The following is a 5903-nucleotide window of genomic DNA, read 5'->3' on the forward strand; positions in this document are numbered from 1 at the left end:
AATATAGGCCAGACAATCCAAAAACATTACAGCCGAAAGATGCGCAGCTTTGCCCTCTCGTGGTTTTGCGAATTCATTGCTTGTTGCAGTTAGTACAGCAAGGGTCGGCAGTTATTTTAGCCTTAGACCAGCTTTTTCACCTCTGCTCACTGGGTGTCGACAAGGCTGGACTACCAATTGGGCTAAGAAGGCAACTGTTCCGTGTACTACAACAGCAACAACAAAAAACAGGTTCACTGCATGGTTTTGGTAATTTGTCAAATCAAATCATTTTGATGAAGTACCAGATTTGGCGCATGGGGTTGGTATTTGCCAATCCCTTAATGTGTAGTATTTCGCAACAAAACTCAGTAGCTCCTACAGATTGCAGGAAATATTGCTGCATATACAGGGCATAAACATGATAGAATTATTACTGCAACAACAAACAGTCCATACATCAGAACACACTTGTTTAAATAGTTCTGGTAAGAATTAATTAAAATTAACATTATTACAAAGGGCTAAATGTGGACTAAGTTGGACATGGGCTGGAACAGGGTATATAATGTGACACCATAGAGATACCATTTGGCTAAACCATGTGGGCTCAGTAGAGTTGCACAAGCACAGACACAGCAACAGTCTTAATCCATTTTTTTGGTTTGCCACTGTTTTAAGCTGGTCCAGCCGTAGCCAGTAGGAAATGTATTAACTTAAGAGCTAGTTAATAAATAATGCCAGTTATATCAATTTGTGCAGGGTACTGATATATCTTAAAAACTAATGATACCATCCATGACCAAATGACCACAAACTTGACCGTGTGTGAACAAAAACAGGTCAATTTCAGCTATTTGAACAATCAGTTCTGTGTTGTTGTTTTTTTCTGGTAACAAATGTTCTCCTCTGACCTTCAGATGTTGCCTCAATGTACCACTTCTGTGATGTAATAAAGGTAAAAGACAGACATGTTTTGAGAGAAATTGTGTGACAGAGGCTCACAAACCCAATAAGGAACAGAAAAAAAAGACATCATAAGAGTTACATAGAATGAGAGAGAAGAAAAAGGACAGACATATGAAGTAGACAGCGAAAAAGAGGACAAAGAGACATCTGTTGTCACTCAGCACTGCATGGCTTTGAGATGGAAAAAAAGGGAAATCAGATGTACACACACACCTCTTTAACTCCAATGTCATCTACAAGGCTGTGTATCCAATCTAAAAGTGAGTTGATGTCAATACCCATGTGTTTAATGATTTTTTGGAATAGAAGCAAAACAAGGCTGACATGACCCAAAAAAACTGGCATGAAACCAGTTTAATTATTCACGCTTATGCGTAACATGAATGTAGTATTTAATGGTAACTTCTTGTTTTCCTTCACAGCTTACAAAGCATACAAGCAGCAACCAATTTATGAGCTTTAAGTACAAACACAAACTGAAGCCAAGTGATGGCATTTTATGTGGAATTATTTTTGAACTGTACTGCTGCCAGACATGGTCATTAATGCTGTACAAATTTAAAAATCCTACTGTAGCATTTTGCGGTTCTAATACCTAAGACACCATTTTTCATATGAATCTCATCCTGTTGTGCAGAAAATGTTTTCCGGCCTCCTCCCCTTCTGGAGTCATTCTGTATTTGTTTCAACAAGCAAGAATGATAAATTGTCAAAGTGTCAAACATTTCCACAAATCTGAATGATTGTAGTCTGAGAGCATATTTTTGTCCAAACGTTGTATTACATTCTCCATGGCAACAGTAGATGTGGTGAGGATGTGACGCTGATCCATCCCCTCCCTCCATGACAGACACACGCATAATTTTACCGAAACACAATACTTGATATATCTGTCCTTCAAGATTAAGGGTCACCATAAGCTACTGGTCATACCAGACCAAGCTATCGTGGCAAAACCCCTGAGTGTACTTAACTGAGGAAGGGTGTGTTATTGCTTATGAATTCAACTTTAAACTTAAAGTTACATAGCCTCAATTTAAAAGAAAGGGTAGGAGGGTGAGTGAAACTATGTAGCCATTGAGCTGGTAAGTGCCATCCCACGTTTTATTTAGTCAGCTACACAATATGACAAACGGCTGAATAGAAAATTCATTGTTTTTGTTAAACCACATCCTCCACTAAATACATTCAGAGCTTATCATATCATCACTATGCTGACACTGCACCTACACTTACAGCAGACCTACATTTACAGTCTCATTTAAAGTCTCACCCACCTTTTTCCACCCTTACTATCACTCTTGAAACTTTTGGGCGATTGGAACATTTGACCCGGTTGGCTTGAAATGGTTTTAAAATCGAGTTGCATCATTTATGCACTTTTGAGAAGATCATCACACTCATGGATGAGAAGGCTAACAGCATCAAACATGGAGAATGGAAGGCTCTGTACATCCAATGCAAGTGTTTTATAATAATGTCGAGCTTTTGGTCACTAGACCTTCATGTTCAAAAATACAGTTAGTAAAAAGAGTCAACTTGCTGCTGAGCTGTGATATATCAGTTCTGCTACTGTCACCATGCCATTATTTGTTGTCACATTTAGGGGTAAATGCCTTTAAGGGACTGTACAAAAATTATTGGGGGGCCGGGCAGGGTGGGATCAAAAAAGTATGAGGGTTATGTAAGTTTAGTTTGTCTGAAGGGAGGGTAGTTTGACTTTTATGGGTGAGCAGGGGAAGGTTTTTAATTTTTTTCCTCACCTTAGACTGATATTTTATTTCATCCTACCCTTGCAACATTTCTAGTGAAAAAATAAGAATTATATGAATATAGTTACATCAACAAGATAGCTGTCTGTGCCTGATTCATTCATTCTGTGACAGTGGTAGTTTAATAACCTTTTGTTCAAAAATATTGAACGAATAAACAGGACATACTCTTTTTTCCCCTATTGTTTCATTTGCCATAAATTTGACAACAAATTTCATGTCCACTTCCTGACGCATGGGGACTATTGGGAAAATTATTATTCCATTAAGCAGATAATGTTTAAATTGGGGTACACTGCTTTGCTTCTTTTAGCTATTAATAGTGAAACAGTTTATACCAACTTAATACTGTTATATTATTTTGACACAGTGGGGGGAGGGGGGTGCATTTTGTTTCCAAAGAAAATGTTAATAATAATACAGTCCCTAACCCATTAGTTCATTTTCACATGTGAATGATATATTGTATATATTCTCTAGTTTGAATGTCTCTAGTCAATGTATATTACTGATGTTTCCAGTGATCTGATGACTGTAGAGAGTGTGATTACCATCAGTGATATTCAGAACTGATATATTACAGTATATTATTGCACTGACAGCATTACACTTTCCACAGGAAGCTGTGAAATGCATCACTGCTGCTCAGGGCCTAAAAGTAACAGCTGCCAAGTGACAGTGAGTTGTGGCTAAAGCTTGTGGTCTTGGGCAAGATCACAAGTAATAATAAAAAATGATAAAAGAAACCAGCTGTCACCATCTGGGTGAGCTGAATGTGTCCTCTCCTATAACAACCACTGCTAGAGTGGTTTAACCCAAGTAATCAGGTTCAATGGACACGATAATTTCTTCAGGGAAAATGATATTATGTTACGGTTTAATACTTTTTCAGCTCATTACTTAAAAAAAATCTCTTCCTGGGAAAAAAAATGCCCAAAAAAAGAGAAATAAAATAAAAGATACATTTAGATGAAGAACCATATCAGTTTTAGGTTTTTCAGATAAATAATGCTTTTGGATCTTCCTAGCCCAAGGTTGCCAGAGGAAATCTGTGTACATTTATAGTAAAGTAAAGTATAGTAAAGAACAGTTGATTTTGTTTAAGGTGATACACAACAGCCTCACACTAAATAACGTGTGATTTATGCACACATTCACATATTAGACATTTAAAAAATCTAAAGAAAATGACATGGTCATCTGAAAAAGATCAAACAGATAATTTCTTATACATACATAGTATTCTAGTCAATGACCCATTGTTGCAACAAACCCTGTTTGCCAACCTTTCATCTTCAGCAGCCACTAGATGGTGCTGTAAGCTTCAGAATGGCAACTTGACACTGAGCTCTCCTCTGTCCGTGCTCCCTGATGACAGAGAGTAATATCGACTTAAAGATGTTTCAAATCAATATTTTTCATTATTTGAGGTCCAGACGCACACAGGAAAGGAATATTGTCTTTATTAAAGTTCATTGTGTTGCATTATGTGGAGAGAGGGGGAGAAAGACAGAGGTGACAGCAATTTTCATAGTTAGACTGCCGTACTGTACTGCCTAGTTTTACTAATTTTGCCAATGTTGATGTGATGTATTGTGCTGTCAGTCGACAGAGTTGCTGAAATCCTGCCAGTGGCTTTGTGCAAAATACATTACACTTATCAGCTACTTGTTCTGGACAGGTAGATAAAAGAATGGCAGGAAAGTGTAAAATTCAAGCATAAAAGAAAACACAGCAAACATTTGATGACAAAATAAATGTCAAATTCAGGTTAAGTTGTTGAACAGTGTCAGTGCAAATATTAAAAAGTCTAAATATAAAAATAGGACTGTCAACATACAGTGAAAACTCAGCCAGTGTGTCAGTGCTTCACCAGGGGGCTCCATACTGCAGTTACAGATGTGTGTGTGTGTGTGAGAGAGAACAGCTGTGACTGCTACCTGTGAGGTGAAAGGGAGGCTGACCTGCGACACATACTCCTCTTTAGTTCCACATGACTGTGTTTTTGCGATAGAGATGGAAAAAGGTGGCTACAGTATCTTGGGGACCGCTTAGTTAAAATGGCCCCACTACATGAAATGAAAACCCAGCAGAATCCCTGCGAGCTGAATTTTGAAAGTTTTGAATATCCAAAGGAAGATGCAAGCAAATGCCTGTAAGGCAGAATGAGGTCTTGGCTCTTTATTAATAATTACTTAAATTCTGCTTGCGCTTGAAAATGAATTAAAAAGCAAATACATATAACCCAAGAGCAGAACATTAAAGAAAGCCCAGAGGCAGTTGACATCATTTATTTGTATATGAATCAAGCTATAAGCAAAACACAGCAACTTCACCCCTCATGTCCACTAGAAGCGGCTGTGTCACATTCCGGTTGCACCACAGTGCCATGCCCATGGGAAGCGTTTCAGAAGCACTGTGTCTTCAAGCTGTTTTCAGCAGTCACGTTTCTAGTATTGTTTTGTTGATGATTGATGTGGTACCAGACACCTTTTGGCTGTACTTGTTTTAATTACTGTACACAGCATGCTGTCTTATCTATATTTTGTATCTGTATGTCCTGAATAGTGTATATCAGCAGAGGGAAAATCATAGAATTCCTTCTTCTACTCCACAGACACTGGTGGAAAAGTGGCATACACAAACAACAAATAAAGCGCAGCGTTAAGGTATGATCACATTTCATTTCCAGTATACGAATATTTGCTCGGTCTCCAATTCACTTCTATTGAAGCCTGAATGATGGACAAATTCAAGCTTGCGTTGCCTGTTACGCAGCAATCTCCGGCCGGCTCTGGAGGATTCGCAGGTCAGAGTTCACCTTTGCTCAGCTTTTACTGAGCAGATGTGCTTAGGTCAATAGAAACACTACTGCAGTGTTTGGAAATGGAGAAGTTATTATTCTAGCTTGTTTCTTCACCATTTTTAGAAAATTATCACACTAACAGACTAAAAAACTGTACCATTGCTCTAATGCTTTGTTTACAGTCTGTGATTGTTCAGTGCAATATTTATTTATTAGCCACATCAGAAATGTGACATCACATCCCTTTTTCTGGGTGCGGGGAAGTTTCGTTGAACAGAAATGTAGTGTGACTGTGCCTTTAGTCCAGGCAGAGCACTGAAGGTGAGTTTGCATTAGTTGATTGGCATCAGTTGTTTCATTCATGTTTCACAAAATTG

Source organism: Siniperca chuatsi, linkage group LG4 (assembly GCF_020085105.1).
Source record: "Siniperca chuatsi isolate FFG_IHB_CAS linkage group LG4, ASM2008510v1, whole genome shotgun sequence".
Lineage (NCBI taxonomy): Eukaryota > Metazoa > Chordata > Actinopteri > Centrarchiformes > Sinipercidae > Siniperca > Siniperca chuatsi.